Here is a 17,663-nt window from a genome sequence, read left to right on the forward strand (position 1 = left end):
CAAGTCCATTTTATGTAGTGAAAATGCTGCAGATTTGCTCTAGTGGAAAAGTGTTCAGTCTGGTCTGCTTAATGATAATCTGGAGTTATCACTTCCCATATTACGAGCATTTATGTCTTCTTTCTTGCCACATTCATTTTTAACAGTTGCAGTTCTCTGCCAGACAAACATATATCTGAACTGAAGGGAAAAAAAATTTTGTAGGTCAGATAACTTTTAGGTATTAGTTACTTCCCTGATTTTAGAGGAGTTACAGTAATATTTGGCCTGCTGTGTGCAGGATCCACTATAGCAGTGCCAAAAGTACTAATTCCCTGAAGCTGCACCCTCTTCTGTGACTGTGACATATGTCCAGGATTGAAGAAAGAGTAAAACTAGTCCCCCTAGTGTACTGTTGTTGTAAAATATTTAGGTCTCTAATCTCCTGAAGTTTGTCTATGGGTTAATTGGTAAGTCTTCTCTATCTTTCACATGTTTTTACTATACTGAGTATAATTCTTGGTGAAGGACACTTCTCCTGGCCATTTTTCTTAGGACTATAGACTTCTGGGATCAAAAAAATTCCACCTGATAATGCAACAATTCTTACAGAATGCAAGATAACAACTAGATAATATTTTGCTCCTGTTTATCAAAGCTTATAAGAACCATCTTAGTATCTGTTGAAGTTATTAACATCTGTATTTTTATTATAAAATTTAATTTTACATCTGTGTATATCCATCAGTTTTCATTATATATTTGTGAATAACATTTCCATTGCTTTGGAAAACCCACTTTTTAGTTAAAAAATGATCAGATCAGGTAGGCAATAATTATCGGAAAGAGTCATTAATCAAAATTTTCTTCTGGGAGATGACTCTAAAATAATTTATAGTCAATATCATTTTGGTATTTTTATAGTGTTTGAGATTTATTGCCTGAATTACATTTATAATAAATTATTATGTTGTGCTCAGAGCATCAAAGACAATGGAGTTTTATGCAACTGCATTGAACATAGTGCTGCAGAATATCACTGACTCTTCACTCCAGTGAAAAGTCACTAAGCCTTGGAGGAAGACTGTGAGGAAAATGTAAATGAACCAGTACCAAATCAGACCCAAATTTCTACATGGAAGTTTACAATAGGACATTTAGCAAAAGAAGTTTGCACTAGAAAGGCCACGTGCAGCATTAGTATTTCAGAAAATATTTAGCATTTATCTGGAATGTAGCTACCTGTATCCAGGAGTTGTTTGTGTAGAGGACCGTGGAAGAATCTACACTGAGAAAAAGATACTTATGAATCTGAAGAAAAGGCAGATATAATCTGGAGAAAAGTTTGGGTTTGGCCTAGGAAGGAGCCTATGAAGGGGAAATTCAGTTTTCATGAAGTATGTGCACAGTGTAATATAGCATACTGGTCTGACACCCAGCTTCTCACCTCTGCTAGTAACCACTTCAGACTACCCTGCTTCACCCTGAGTAGTCTATGGCTGGTAGTCTACAGCTTAGTCGTAGGGCTTTTTTCCTGTGAAGTAGGAAGAAGAGGGATCGAGCCTAGGCCACCAGGTGAAGGATTGTCAATAGGTCTCTCACATACCAAGCCCTCCATCCACTGAGCTTAGGTATAAATGGGCTGAGGAAACATCACCTTCGCCTATGTTTTGAAAAAAAGTAGCTTCTCTACTGGATTTTGAATGGGACTGGTCTCGATAGGCTCACCCTCAGAATGCCCTCAGACCACACTCTGCATGGAGGACTGAAGGACGTTGAAGAATGCCTACCTGGTAGATCCCAGCAAGTTGTGGTCATATGTTAAGCAGGAGCTATTCGCAATTGCCATGCCCAGGAGAACATAGATACCTCTAGAAATTTCTTCTAAAAATCTGAACTGCCTACAGACTTCACACTCCTCCACAAGCTGTAGTAAAGTGGGATTTTGTGGATCTAAGTCTGCATTTTAGGCATCTAAATCCTGTCACCTGAAGTCCTGCTTTAACCAGCTAAATCTTCCTTTAGATTTAGCACAATACCTAACTAAATACTCCCTAAATGAAAAGAAATTTAAAAAATCAGTACCACCTATCAAGAAGGAGGAATGGAGCAAGCAAAAGTTTGGTCACTGTTTATCATTGAAAGTATAATTAATCCTAAGATACATCTCCTAAAACAAGGGATGAGAAGAGATTCTGTAGGGAGCAGCCACAGGGAAATATGAGCACATGCTTCTGGAGTGTTTACTACACTATCAGAACACACATTTTGGAAAATTTGCAAGGAACTTCTTGCTGTTGCAATGAAGAAGAACCTCCCGTGTTGTCCACATACTGAGTTACCAGCAATGTAAATCCTCACTTGTATTAGGATCAAGTGGTGGAATTCAAGAAACAACAGTTTAAAGTAGAGAATATGATGGAGCAGGAGAGATGTTGGTCTTGCCTAGAGAGGGGATTTGCAGGGGCAACTTTGAAAGCAGTTAATTTGCAGCCCTTCACTTGTTATCTGTTAAATGCCACTCAGTATTTTCATAGCAGTATTGCTTTATTCAAGCATATTTCAAGTCAAGTATCTAAAATATCTAAATAAACTGGCCACTTTCAGGATATTCTCTGTGCATTTTGAGCATTGGTAGGTGGAAAACTCTCTATATGTAGCACTTGATATTATGGCATAGAAAAGAGATTATTTTTCTCTGGGACACAGTTGTAGAAAGATACAAAATAAACAGATGGAAACATCCTAATGCTATTTATGTTTGTTTTCTCAAGATTAATTTGTGAAGGTTAAAGGGCAAGTTATTCCCAAATAAATTTCCCAGTAATTTATTTGTAGAAATATCGTGTCCTCCCTGGAAGATGAGAAGATTTGGATTTAGATCATACAGTAACTCTTTTTGCCTGCCTGTCTCTGTTAGATAATAAATGGGAATTCCAACCACCACAAATTGCTGTTAGAAGGATATTTTGCTTTAAAACTCTTTCAAATATGCTTTTGCTATGTATCGTTTCTACAAGCAGCATGTTTCCCTAAGCCATCTGAAACTTCTGCCATCACATACAGAAAATGGCATATGAAGGTTTTGGCATAGTCACTTTTAGGGTGGAAGCTGCCTGCTAATCTTCCCCTCTAAGTTCACCCTACTTAGCACAGCTCAATATACTATATATGTATACAGACTCTGAGCTCTGTCTTGGATGTGTTTCAGATGAACTCCCATGGAATCCCAAGCAATCTTTCTGGAAGAAGATTTTGCAGTGAAGAATCAAATTCATCATATTAGGAGAGGACATTTTGAAAATTAAGGGTACATTTCAACAAACAAGGCTGTCAGCTTTGGCCCTGAAGCTTGAGCCTTAGTTTTTCAGCCCAGTGATAGGGATTGTTTGATTTAGAAGAAACGCTGCATGCCAACACCTTGGAGATGAAGAACTGAAGTCTCCTTGCTTGGTATGTTACCTAACAATCCTTTGCATCAAATCATGCTATGCTGTCTGCTCTGATGCTGTGCCAGATCCTTGGCTGTTATAAATCACTCTTATGAAATTCATCCATTTTTGTCATCTGAGGTTCTGACTCTGCTGACTTCTGCTCTCCTCCTATTTAAGGTTAAGAAAATATCTCTCCAAGTTGTACAGCCAAATTCATGTCTTTTGAAAACAAAGCTGATAAACTTCCCCTGTTAGAGCAACAAGCCAATGGCTGGAAAAGAAAGAAGAGCATACATTTTGAAGAATTATTAAATGCAACCTAGGATACCTGGTTTACAGGCTTTTCTTTTAACCAGGTTTCAGGAGTATGTGAATAGCAACTCATTTATACTTCTCAGAGACAAGCAGGGCAAAACTAAACAAACATTCAACCTGAACATGGTATAGATCATATTAGGAGAGAGTGAGCAATGAACTCCTTAGAGAATTCTCCTTTTCAGCTGGTGTTTGTGGCTAAACTGAAATGAATGCAATGCAGAAGTGTAACACAAAGAGTAACTGTGTGAAAAAAGAGAAGCGTGTGTGACAGGTTGCACATAACCCTGTAAAAAAGACAAAGATTGAATTTGGTTTTTATTCAGCTGCCTGTGAACCTGCTGAACCCACTAGGGTTGCCTGGGGATAAGTGAAATACAAACCTGATCCATTTGGTTTGCTACAGCCTCTGGCAGTGTAAATGTAATTTCAACCAAATCAGAACAGTAGCAATTTATCCTTAGCCGGCAAAGATGAAAGACACGACTCAAGGAGAAATGAACCAGTAACTTGTTTTGGAGCAAGAGGATATCTTTGGTTGATTGAATTCCAAAACAAAAAGGAATGTAATTTGCTCCCCATTTTGTAGTAGCTGAAGGCAGTTCTATGTGAAAACGGTAGCTGTAAAAGGGCCCTCCTGCTACATTATGCATTTCCTTTCTTTGCTATGGCAATCACAGATATGGCTCTTAAAATGGAAATTTGAGTTCCAGCTTCTTGAGATCCTTTTACTCTTCTGCCAAAGTCAAAGAACAGCCTTGATGCCTATTCATTGGTCATGGAATTCCTTTGGCTGGGAAACAGGTTCTGCTCTGAAGGAGCAACTGGTACAGACTGGAGATGCTAATTCCTTGCACACCCTGGGCCACTGCTCTTTGTGGTCCCTCAAACAGAAACATGAAAGGCTAAGAGGAGGAAGCCTAAAGGGCCTAGGAGGGGGCCTAAGGAATTCTTTCTAGCTAGATCTCCCAGCTACCACACTTCAGCTTCTAATCAGCAAATGCACTTTCACATACTGATGAAAGCACATTAGAAATTATGTAGTCTGGATCAACGCTGTCTTTAGACCTAAATGGTTCCTGTGGATATACCAAGAACAACTGCTAACTACTTCCAGCTCATCTGCTCCATGCTACATTTACCTGGTAGGCAGGTAAGTACAGGGGAAAAAAAAGCTTTTCATTGCTTAGCAAAAAAGTGGGAGCACTTGCTACCTCAGCCATGAGGGTCAGAGGATAGAAATAAGGCAAGATTTGAAATACACCTTGCTGAGCTTTAAGAACAGAAATGGTTGCCTGACAGTAACTCAATGCATAAGTTGATCTGTTGTTTCAAGTGACGGAAAGTGCTGTTCAGCCAGGGTTCAGAAATATTTATTTCTATTTTCTAGGGGAGGCACAATAATTGCCTTAGTTCTTAGTTTGGAAGGACTTGCTAATTCTTTGGAATAAACAGATGAAATATGTCATATTTGATTTTTAACTCAATCCAGTGGAAAAAAATCAATTCCAAAATGTCAGTGTTGGATCTCCTTCCACATTTTTTGTTCATAAAATAGAATAATTCCAAAACAGAGATTCCTTGAAAGATGGGATTATTTTGTTTGGGAAAAATAATTTAAAATTAATGGAAAGATCCAGTTTTTACCAGAACTTGAAATATATTTTATGAAGAGTGTAGAATTATGCTTATGGCATTTTTCAGAATTTTTCTCCCACTTCATTCTTTTTCAGACCTTTTTCTGATTAGCAGATATTCGACCAGAAATCAAAGTAGAAGGGCAGAATGTGACATCACACCCACTTGTGTCACCACAGATTGTAATGTAAAACTGCATATTGATTGCTGAAGAACTGGACAATGGATTATGGCTTAGAAAGAGAAGCTGGAAGATTTTTAGAAGATGGCAATCCACTTATTTGGTACGTTCTATTTGCTTTTGAATCTGGGAAAAGGAAAGGCAAATTTCTTCTCCAGGTTTGTAATAACATCCATTTAGGTTTGGGTTCATTCCTCCAACTTTTGGGTTATCCGTAAGGTGCCTAAGTTACTAGCTCATTTGCTCTAGATTCTGTCTACATTTAATGGATAGCTAGATGATTTTCAAGGATGATTTTGGTTTAAAGGTGGCTGAGTCATGGTGCCTTTCTCTCCATTGATCATAAAACAGACTGAGGAAAAAGGTGCTTCACTAGGCAACTCAAATAAGCACTTAAGGTGAATGAATCCAGGCCTACATGGTTTTGTTGTACCACTGAACCTATTCCCCCCACACTCCTTTTCTGTATGCAGTTCCTGTTGGAAACTAAAATTAGTAAAGATACTTATTTTAGGGTTGCCAGACTTAAATTTCACTGTGTATTTATTTAAGTGTAGCTTTTGTTTTTTTCAGTGTTCCTTCAGGCAGTGGCATTTAAACTAAAAGTTGACATTTTCAACAGGATGCTCAAAATTAGTACACACTTATTTATAAACAAAATCTATATATGTAAATCATGTTTCCTCATGCAACTATGCATATTGAAACTTAGATCTGTCCAAGGTACATATGGAAATTTGTACCCTTATAAGCCATATTACTTGTACCTACAAATATTTATTACGCAAAAGCTGTAAAAGAAATTTTGAAGTGGATTATGCCCACTTATAGCCCTAGAAGCAATTTTTCCCTAATGTATGCCTAGCTGATGTAACGGGTTTCAATAATTCTTCCTGTTTGGTCCAGGAAGATAAAGCATGTGTTAATGGGTGGAACATAAAAAGTAAATCATGGTTCTTCCATTCTGCTCCCTAGCATTTTGCAAAATTTCTGTGTCACCTGAGGCAAATAACTTCAAAAGGTGTTATAGTCCTAAAAGTGAACTCTATAAATTAAGTTTTTACAATTCAATTTTCATAAAAAGGGGTCAAGTCTGAGAGACGCCAGGGCACATCAATCAGTGGAGTTTTTGCGCTTTACTATATTCCTTCTAACAAACCACCTCATGCGGTCTGTCCTGATAGCTTTGTCTTAGGCCCCCACCTGTTCTCTCCCCACATATTCCCACAACTCTAGCTTAATATTTCAACTGATTTTAAGTTAAAATTTGCAATTTTCCTCTTCTTAGGCTATGGCCTTTTGCACTAACCACTAACTGTTCAATGTTCTGTAGATCTAATCTGCAGCTCTTGGTGCCATTGGACAGGACTACGTAGTGACCAAGCAGCTCTCTAAACAGAAGGGGAATCTTCATTAGCTGAAACATGATACAAGCAAAGATCTATTTTTCCCTAGAATCTTTCCAACCCATACAGGGGAATAAGGCATGCCTGGTTTATTCATACATTTCCATCAGCCTTCCCTATTTAAGGTAATGAGCACCTCACATATTAAGCTTGGTTTTGAGCCCCTGGCTTTTGGCCTAGTGACTGAACTTACTCCTTCCAGCTGTGACTATAGTCTCAGCTGAGACGTGGTAGCTGACAGAATCTGGAGTTTAACCAAAGAGTTCTCCTGCCTTCTTTCCCTACCATGCCCTCTCCACTCCTAGGAGGAAGCCTCTGGTATCAGATAAAAGATAGGAACAGCTAACAGGTGCATGTGCGCAGGTGAAGCTCCTTACCTGCCTTTTGGTTTGCACAGAAGAGTTTTGTAGGGCAGCCTGATCCATCCCTGATCATCAGGCTTCCCACATCTTCCATATTTGAGTCGGGGAAGAAGGCAAAGGCTGTAGCATACATTTAAGTGCTTACCAGTTTGAATGAAGGCAAATTTTGACTCAACCACAGTCTTTTACCTTGGCTTAACAGATGGAGAATAAACTCTTTCCACCCTTAATTCTTCCTCTACATGAATATTCACTTTTCAGGAGTCCTTTAATCTGAATTTACAGGTGTTGACTTTTCTTAACTGAAAATAGGGGGACATCTGGACCCACAATTATAAAAACTTAGTAGTTTTAGTATCATTCCCACTCTTAAGTATTAGCTGATATCTGGCTATCAGGAGCCTTTCTCCTCCTTGTCTGCATTAGCCCCACACACCTGAGTAACTGACACATTCCACAATGTCAGGAAAGTACAGAAACTCGATATTCATCATAGCCTCAGATTCCTGTTTATCATTACTCTACACTAGGCCCTTAACAAATAAAAAGGAAAACATCCTGTCTCAAAGAATTTTGCAACATAAAAACATCAGGAAGAGACCAAGAGCAGATGGCAGAGGATGCAGAGTACAAAGAAGGAAATCAGAATGCTAGTAGCTTCTCCTGCCATTAGATCTCACAACTGCTCTTGTGAACCTGTTTGCATGGACACAGATTGGGGCACTACAGGGACACTAGAAAAGAGAAGCAGAGTAAAAAGATAAGAGATGAAGCATGGAGCCCTGTGCACTGAGCACTGTACTGAGCTCAGCTGGGTAGAGCACAATCCTGGTGATCGCACAGCAGGACTTGCGAAAGGTTTTTTTACAGTTCCATGCATTTTTCAGCTGGGTTTTTCTTCTAGCAGTATGACACACTTTGAAATCAGCTGGAAGCTAAAGCACCTGTCATCAATTGGAACATTATTTTCTCATTGCAAGTATACCAACAGAAGATGTCTTTGTTACAGAGGGGCTCTGTTGAGAAGAGAAAACAAATCAGACTCAAGGGATGCAGTCCAATCCAAAGGTTCCCATCCTTTTGCTCACCATCTGTGTAGTCAAAGATAGCAAAGGCTTCCTTGCCATTGAATAATGCAAACTTCGGGGACTTCCTTGACGTCACTGTGAAGGGTGGGTGGTCTATGTGAGAGAGCTGGCAGCATGCCAGTTATCAAACATGTTAGATCTTCAACGGTAAGGGATAAAAGGTAGTTCACAAAGAAACCGAGCAAGTCTTTAAGCAAACATGTATTGTCCTTACCTTTTAAAAAAATATTTTACAGAGATATACTACTTTTCTAATAAATGGACTTTCACACACCAAGCTTGCGATCCATAAAGATGTGCAGAAAATGTTTTAAAAACCAAACAGGCATCCAGAGAATAAGAGCCAGATTTTCATATAGGTAGGTCTAAAAAGATCAGTTTCTGTTTCTGAGTTTCTTTGAGCTATCCAAGCTGCTAAAACGACAATGATGGAAATGCTGGAAGAACTGCAACTGTCTTCCTGTTCCAATTCCAGGCACAAATTCTGTGAGGAAGACTGGTATTTTCTAAATCATTTCCTGCCCCTTTTCAGAAACAATGCAAGTACTTGGGAGTTCAATATCTGGGAGGTTCCTAAAGCCTGAAGTGACCTCTGAGAATGAGTCTAGAAAAATGACATTATTTTTTTCTAAGCTAGTTAGCACCAGAATGAGATTGAATGCAAGAACAACAAATACTAACTGAGCCATTTCTGTTCAGGGGTTATCGTGGCTTCATCTGGCATCTGATTCAGCATTTCTAGAAGTCAGGGGAAAGGTTTTTCACAACGTGGGACTTAAAAGAGATTCTTCCATTGGGTTCATCTGCTGACAGAGTCTCCTTTCTTTACTTTGGTGCTGCACAGTCCTAAATCAATCCTCCTTCATACTAACAGTTTCTGGAAATACATTTATCCTTTCTCTTCCTTCAATTAGTTTTAGATTTCACCTGATGGAAATGGGGAGATTAGGCAAAGGTGGACACAGAGTGAAGGAAGAAATGGTAGGAAGGAAAAAGAGAACGAGTTCCCTGTGGTCCAGTCCTTTTCTTCACAAAAGGCATCCACCAATTAATGAAAAATTGCTTGCAGGGATCCACAATCTTTGGTGTTAATTTGACCAAGGACTGACACTAGATCTACAACCTTTCCCCACGGAGAAAGGTCAAGACTCTAGGCCAGGGTATTCTTACAGGTGAAAGTTGGGAAGTCTGTCCTCCCCAGCTTGATGATGTGTTCAGAAGCACCATGAGGTAGCAGTTGTTCTTTGAAGAACTTGTGAAATGGCTCAGAGGTTTTATTGGTGCAACTAAATAAGTTGATAATAAATGAGAATCAAAATTGACTTCAGCACAGAAAATGCAGATGGCTATTTATAGTGTTTACACACATACATATATACATATATAGAGGTATATCCTGAAAGTAACAAATGAGGCAGAATGGCTATAGATAAGGTTACCACATAGGGATTATGAATATCTCAAGTACTTAGTAAGGTTTGTTTCCAAAAACACAGTGCAAGTTACTTTCAGCAGGTGGTATCAGCACTAATAACCTGTATGCATATGTGGCTTTCCCTGGTGTAACCTTGCAAGATTGTCCCTGGAAGCTTATAAGTAGTGATATCCCAGTCATCCCTTTTCACTGCTCACCTCAAACTGATCAGAATGTGAATGTCATGGCAATTATAGGGCTCTCTCGCTGCTCTCACAGTATATGTCAGTTGGCCATTTGCAAAGTAGCCCTCAGATCAGAGCAGATCAAAGTAGCCTAAAGCCATCCATGAGCACATTTCTGTGATTTGTGACTGCACGCAATCTGGCCCTCAATATCCTTGAGGCCCAAATTTGAGATGTATTAATCCTCTTCACCTTTCCTGGTGTCCAAATGATTTGCATCTTTAAAGGTCAGGTCTTGAGCAGCTGACATTACTTTCCCATACACTGAGTTTTCTGAAATTATAGCATCTGTGGCTAAAATCATGCAATGAAAAAAGTCAGGCACAAGTGGATTTCAGAAGGAAGAAGATGTGAAGGTGGATGAAGAAACAGAAAGAAGTCAAATAATATTCCTTAAATAGTAATGAATGACTAACTCAGTTACCGGCATCTTTACAGGAATGTGACATAGTACAATCCAAGTACCATTTAAAATAGTTTATGGAGTAGAGAAATATGTTTAAAAAACAGCTTAGAAACGTACAGTTCAAAGATGTAGAATGATATGTAAATCCCTTGGCATTTTTTTATTCAGCCCAATCGTACAGCCTCCTGTTTCACAACTAAAAATTGTACTCTTCATCTCTCAGTGACAATGAGTGTCACTGAAAAAGTCATAATTCACCATGCCCTAGAATTTGTCCTGTCCTGCTTGCTGTTTTTGCTAGCTTCAATGGAAGACAAAAAAAAGGCTTTTATGCTCTACCGGAACACAAACTGACTTTCCAAGAACTGTTGTCAGACATAAATCTCTCCTGATCCCACCGCTGTATTTATCATAACATCAAAAATATAAATAGCAATGAAATAATATTTTGTATCTCTGTGGCACCGTTTAGTTGTTGAGACCGAATGCTTTGCAGTTAGACAATACTTGCACTACTGTAGCTTAAAAGAATGAAAGCCATGGGTTTGATATTGGCAATGCAAAGGGATCATATGTTTGGTGTAAATAGTCATTTATTCACACTTTTAAATAGCTGGAGTGCCAGAACACCTATCTTCACCAGAAGTTATCAGATGCTAGAGTGACTCACTCTAGATAGAAGAGGTGATGGTCCTAAAGAAGCTAATTAATAACCAAGGGAAGACAGATTTTACAGTGGATTCTGCAAGGAAAAGAACCTCAAGACCTCAAGCAGTGTTTAGAAAGTCAAAGCTGCATTTAATGTGGGAGCTATGAAATTACGCATGCATGTAGTAAAACAGATGGACAAAAGCTTATGGTATAAATAACCAACAACAGCAAGAAGATGGGAGAAGGAAAACTACATTATCTCTACTCCACAGTTGGAGGATTACAGAGATTAAGGATCTTGCCCAGTGAACTAAACCCTAGATTCTAGCCTCTGCTTTAACCACTCAATAGTCTTGAATGGACAACATTGATATTGTTAAGTTCTGTTCCCTTGTCTCCGCTAATGTTCTAGGAGAGGAGACAAAATTGTTGTTGATGTACCACCAAGAAACTGAGAAATTTTTTTTTTTCTATATGAAAATTGATAGGTCTGCAGTCTTGCATCTTTTGAGCTCCAAGACTGAAGAACAGAAGTTAAAAAGCTTGTCCTAGGTCACACAGCAGACCAGTGGAACTGGGGCATCCTGATTACTAATGTCCTACACTAATTATGAGCCCTTAGGACAGCGTGCTTGGCTCTGTTCATGTCATGTACAGGGCTGCTACTGGGTCAGGATAGTGAAAAGTCCACTTAACTCAGATGGTTATAGAATGCAGTTCATCATCTGATAAAAGAATATACAATATTAAAATAAGGCAAATATTAAAACAAAGATATGGATAAAAAATGAGCCTGTTATGAAAAAGAGCAAGTTTTACATATCCAAAATACCAGGTAAAACTCTCCATTTCGTATTGTAAAAGCTTCCTGAAAATTTGAGAGAACTTAATCCTGTCAAAAATACAAGCCTTGCACATGAAACAGAACATCATTTTGAACAACAGTACTCCTTTAAGTTTCAAGACTTTCTAGTAACCCCCTCACTGCTTTCTGCCTATATACTTTATTGTCTCCTTCACATCCTAGAGTAAGTGACCATGCATTGAACTAAACCTTATAAAGATAATGACCGCAACAGACAGGTTTCCTTCAGCATATCTGTAAAGGTAAATGATGCTTTTCTGTTGAGTATGAATACTACAACAGTAAACGGCACCAACAGAAAACAGAAACAAAGCAAACACAAATAGCAACTCAATAGAATTGACTACAAACTGACTCAAAAAATTCCCTCAGGAATGCAACACCAAACGTAAGAAACTACACAAGCAAGTTTGGGAACTTAGAGCTGGCTGGAATGGTGCTCACTACAGTAAATAAAGTGTTGTCTCCTGTCTCATTCAGGAAAACGCTCTTTGTAAATAAAAACACTTGAATCTATCATGCAATTTTCCTTATAGCTGAAAAAGCTTACAGGACTCTGAAAATTAGCTAACTGTTTAGGACAGAAATCAGAAAACAAAGCAGAAAGATAAAATTCCTCTATGGCAAATGGGCTGAGAGAGCGGGGGAGAAGAGTGTGCCCACAGATTTAATGTTAACTGCAATGAGGAAATGCAGAACAGGCATTTTTTCACTAGTGGTTTTACCTGACCAGCAGCTCCTCTTCCAAAGCCTGCTAGCTGGTAATAGTGGTGTCACACAGACTTGCCCATACAACCTAGGCTAGGTAAAACAGCTAGCCAGCTGTTTTACCAGCTGGACTGAAAACCAGTCATTTCTCTAGAAAAGTCACAGCAAAATGGGAATAAGTGCATTTAGATATCCTACGGGCTGCCTTTTTTAAAACCAGTTTGCACAGTACAGCTAACTTTAGCAGAATTCTCAGTGGTTTAGTGTACATTAAGAACATTAATTTTAGTAAATACAATTACGTATACTTGTATTAATTCTTATAGATAGTATAGGCTTTGATAATTTTACCAGAATGATATTATGTATCAAAAATTATATTGTTTTAGGGCACACTCAAGAGACATGGAGTCCTGAAGGAAAATGCAAATTCACAGCAAAGTCATACAGAATGAATTTATATTTTTATAAATTTTAATTTGTTCACTCTGCTAGTTCTGAAGCTTCCGGTTGCTCACAAGTCTAACATGTCACAGGTCAGGTTCAGTTTTGTACCTGGAAATGCCCAGGGCTTTTTAAAATGGCATAATATTTATCACACATAATTAAATATTATAAGCTCTTAAATGTGTAAACTTTTAAGTTTGCTTCAGGTTTTTGGTAAGAGCTTAAGATGAGTTCCTGAATAATTTGTCATTTCTTGGTAATATATGACCCATGATTACTTTATCTATTTCTGTCACAGAAAAATGAAGGGAAGGAAAAGAGAAAAAACATTAATCAGGCTGATTTCTTTTTAAGATGAAGTAACCAGTTACTTTTTCTATTATTGTTTTCTTGTGCCTTTTTTAGAAAGGAAGATTGCCAAATCATAGGATGAATGCCACTGACTTCAGTGAAGTTAATCCTGCATATACCGTGGTAAGGCTGATCCCATAAATCACATATTCACTAAAGAATGGGAATGCATTTCCAAAAACAGTGATTTCCAGCCCTTGCAAGTCAAGCAGGCACACAGAGCCTGAATGTCACTATCCTTTCCCTGACAAATGACTAGACTTACTGAACAACAACAGATCCACTGTATAACATGCATGCAGAAGACTCAACACAGTTTACCATGTGTGTGCTATAGAATGCATGCACACAGGTAAACCTCCTGAGGGGCCAACAAGAAATAAGGCTATTACAAATGGGGCATGCGGCATAGGCCAGACGAGTTGCTCTAATGGGCTGTATTCAGTATATGGAGTATTGCCTCAGCATCCATTCATAGATTATGCATTGTTTTAGGGAATCATTACCTTTGGGGACAGAACAATTTATTAAGTTCCTGAACTGAAAATATTTGGCGTACTTGTAAAAATGTTTGCTATGCTTCTACTGTTCTCCAAGCATCCACTTATGATGACAGTTAGCTTGGATAGACCTTGGGCAAAATGGCTGTTCTGTGTTTTTGGACATCTGATGATGCAAGACCACTATGAGTTAAGTTACAATAAATCAGCTCTAACCAAATATTAACCTGTTTGGATATCTTTGAACACAGATTCAATTTCCCAGCCTTATATTGTTTGGATTATTCTGTAAACTTAAATAAAGTACCACAATGAGATAAAAATAAACTTCTATTTGGATGTATGTGGAGTCCTGGTCTCAATCAATTACTGATGAGGCAAACCCAGCATCTTACAAGGAAAAGGTCCTAGCCATTTCTCTGTGAGCTCTTCCTTGACAAAGGCTGGACTGAAACCTCAGTTGCACTGAAGTAAGTAGGAGTTCTGCCATTCATTCTATGGATCTGGCTTCTACCCTGGTTCTTTATTTGTAAGCTTTAACAGTTGGTCTTATAACAAAGCTCACAATGAAGTGGGGAATGTAGCTAAAAATATATGTTTAAATAGATGAAGTATGCTAAATGCTCATCATTTTTACAAGATATGTTCATTATTGAGTAGGCGCCATGAGGAAACATGGAGAACACCTACACTTTTTAAAATATACCGGTAAGAGTGCTTAGATAAGCAGTCCGAGCTTAAGCTTGGGCAGCATTCCCTCACAAATACACCACCAACTGGCTGATACTTTGTGGCATTTATGTACCATACAGCAACGTTTTCAGAGGGGATATGGTCTCCATTTTTGAAAGAGGTTAGATTTCCCATTTAGATACTTAAATAAACAGGTTGTTCAACATGATGTGCAGCCACAGAAAAAACACTCATAGGTGTTATAGCAGAAGCCTAAAACAGTTGGATATTGAAAACAAAGTTCTTTGGTAGATGAAGCCCTAAAATCCCAGTTTAGCTCTATTTAAAGGATTAGCTCTATTCAACATGTCTGAAACCCTATGCATACTACACAGAAAACTTAACTGAGGTACAGGTAAAAGCTATGAACTCCTGAAACAATTAATAGTTGTTTATGTCCTGCTGTGGGCAGAATGGCAGAGCCATCACTCAGGTTTCCCAAGCCAACTGATAACACAACCTTCCCATGCCAGTTCTGAGGCTGAAGATACGTCAGCGTGGAATCACTGAGGTCACTTCTCTCCTTTGTTATTCTCCTTTTTGGCCCTCTCCTAAATTCAAAATTGTTTTAGAGCTAACAGGATTTACAATCGTGTAAATAAAGGACATTATATTAGCTTGCATATCAGATATGCTTGTTTATTCTGTCCAAGGAAGAGCTAGTAATAGCATTTTCATGACATCAGAGGCGAAGCAAAGGAAGCCATTCCAACTAATTAATCTCAGTATTGTTTATAAAGAAATATAGGCAACTGATCTGTGTAATTGTTCTAAGGAGTCACAGTTTGCACAGTATGTTTAAACAACGTATGACTATTAAGGGCAACTTTGAGGATGGATTTTTAATTTATCAGTGCGAGGTACTTTCCAGAGTTAATCAGAATTGTGAGGCCCACAATGGTGGAGATGCAGAAAATTTTCAGGCTTGTCTGTACTTAAAGTCCAGCTGAGTTTGTGGGAGCAATGACAAACCTAGTCTAACACCCAGTAATTTATGAACTGCATAGGAAAGAGTTAATGGCAGGCATTAAGATTAAGATAATTAAGATACCAGATTTCCACTGATATTCTAAAACTCTGTGCAAGAGGCAGTAGAACTTAAATAATAATTCTGATATATTGTTTTGATTTTCTTCTACTTGATTCTCACCTGAATATTTGCAATTTCTAATCAGTGAGTTGTTGAAACAAATTGAAAGTATACATTGAAAGTATACAAACACTGAAAGCATAACTCTATGGCTAAAAGGGGAGTTAAATGTGGGAATTAAATGAAATAACATTGTTTCATGTGAAGAATGCTAAATGTCTATCCAAAAGTCACCTTTTTTTTGAAAGTGAAGATTGAATTTTATGGGGATTTGGGAGCAGATCATTTAAGTTAAAATTAATTTAACCAGCCTTCTAAGAAATTGTATTTCTAAGCTTTATTTTGTTTACTTAACAAATATTTTTATTAATCGTTCATACTTTACATTAAACCTCATTGAGAACTTTAGGGGAAACTAGGCTATAAACAAGGGAAATTAGTAACAGCTCATACTGTTACCATCGCAACTTTTTTCACCACCTGTATTTCATCAAACAATCACCACATCTTTTCTCTAGCTTGCTTTCTGTCCATATAGATAAATTGGTGATTTTTACTTGTGCACTGGGTAGTTAGTAGATAGGTCAATTCATGTTTAACTGGTAGTTGTGTTCACGATGCTACTGAAAACAAGACTTCAACTCTATATAGGCTGGGGAAGCTTCAGGGCTATGGTGTGGAAAGGACATCTGTTCTCTACTGCCTTGCATGCTATCTGTTTTGCAGGTACAGTGCTACACAGCTGTAATGCTGTTTTGCTATCTAATAATTAAAAACTAGATGTGCCTTTCACCTTCTGTACCCTATAAACTTCTCCCACCTCCCTGCCCCATTGCCACCCCCGGAGCCTAAGCCTAAGCTACCTCCAGGTGATCCATTTTCTCCTCAGTGACTGCAGATCAGGAGCTGAACTCAACTCTCCTTAAGACCTCCAGCCTTTCAATAAACGCCCTTTGGTGGGAATGCTACTATCATTTGCAGCTTCCTCTACCTCTATTCAGAGGTCTTCAAATCACTTTCCGTCTCTCTTCACCCGGGTTTGCTGCAGCAGCTCACCTGACGTCCTCAGCCAGCTGAATTCCTTCACCAAAATACTTGTGTCTGTCCTGTGAGAAGAGAGACAAAGTATCTGAGATAGCTGATTTCTTTCACCAGAAACCAGAACAGAACAGACTTCTTTTTTTTTAATTCCAAAAACATCTTTGAATTTTTTTTCACAATGTTTGAAGCACACAAAAAATAATTCAGAAAAAGCACGCTTTGTTAATCAGCAGCCACCAGTGCTTGAAATGGCACTGCTCATGACTGCTGACCTCAGCAGCCCAACAGCATCAGCTAGGCCTCCAACAAACACAAGAACAGGTTAAAAATCACTGCTGATACGCTAAATTAATCTATTTTTAGGGCTTTTCGTTTTCCTGCCAGTAGTTGAGCTTATGGTGGATGATACCTCCAAAGTGTCCACTGACTTCTAAGGTTAAAATCTAACCTTGAATACCCACAGCACTAGAAGGGATGGCCTTCCTCCACGCTGCTCACAGGGAGAAGGGCTGCCAGCCCAGTCTGGGCGTCCCACCATCACCCGTAACCACTTGCAGCCCTCACCATTTGGCTGCCTCCTTCTCCTCTATTTTTCTGCGCTTCACTTCTGCTTGTTCTTCTCACACACTGTGAGGGGAAGGGGTGGCCATTTTGTTGGCTTCCAAACCATTGGCAGTAAGGGGAGGTGGCAGCCATTTTGTGTATGAGACAATTCATGTGTTGGGAGCTTTCCCTTAGGTATCCATGAAAAATTGTAAAAAATCACTAGTCCACAGAGGAATAGTAAATTCTGCTAACACTGATTGTGTT

The 17,663-nt window shown here is 38.6% G+C and overlaps 1 long non-coding RNA gene across 1 annotated transcript; it reads left to right on the forward strand.

The window, feature by feature from the left end:
* The first annotated feature begins 3,262 nt into the window (after positions 1-3,262).
* On the forward strand, positions 3,263-14,320 carry LOC143172717 (uncharacterized). Its single transcript, XR_012997396.1, has 3 exons — positions 3,263-3,432; positions 5,462-5,650; positions 13,545-14,320. It is a non-coding gene; the product is annotated as an uncharacterized LOC143172717 (long non-coding RNA).
* The last annotated feature ends 3,343 nt before the right edge of the window (positions 14,321-17,663 follow it).

The sequence above is a fragment of the Aptenodytes patagonicus genome, chromosome Z (genome assembly GCF_965638725.1).
Source record: "Aptenodytes patagonicus chromosome Z, bAptPat1.pri.cur, whole genome shotgun sequence".
Classification (NCBI taxonomy): domain Eukaryota; kingdom Metazoa; phylum Chordata; class Aves; order Sphenisciformes; family Spheniscidae; genus Aptenodytes; species Aptenodytes patagonicus.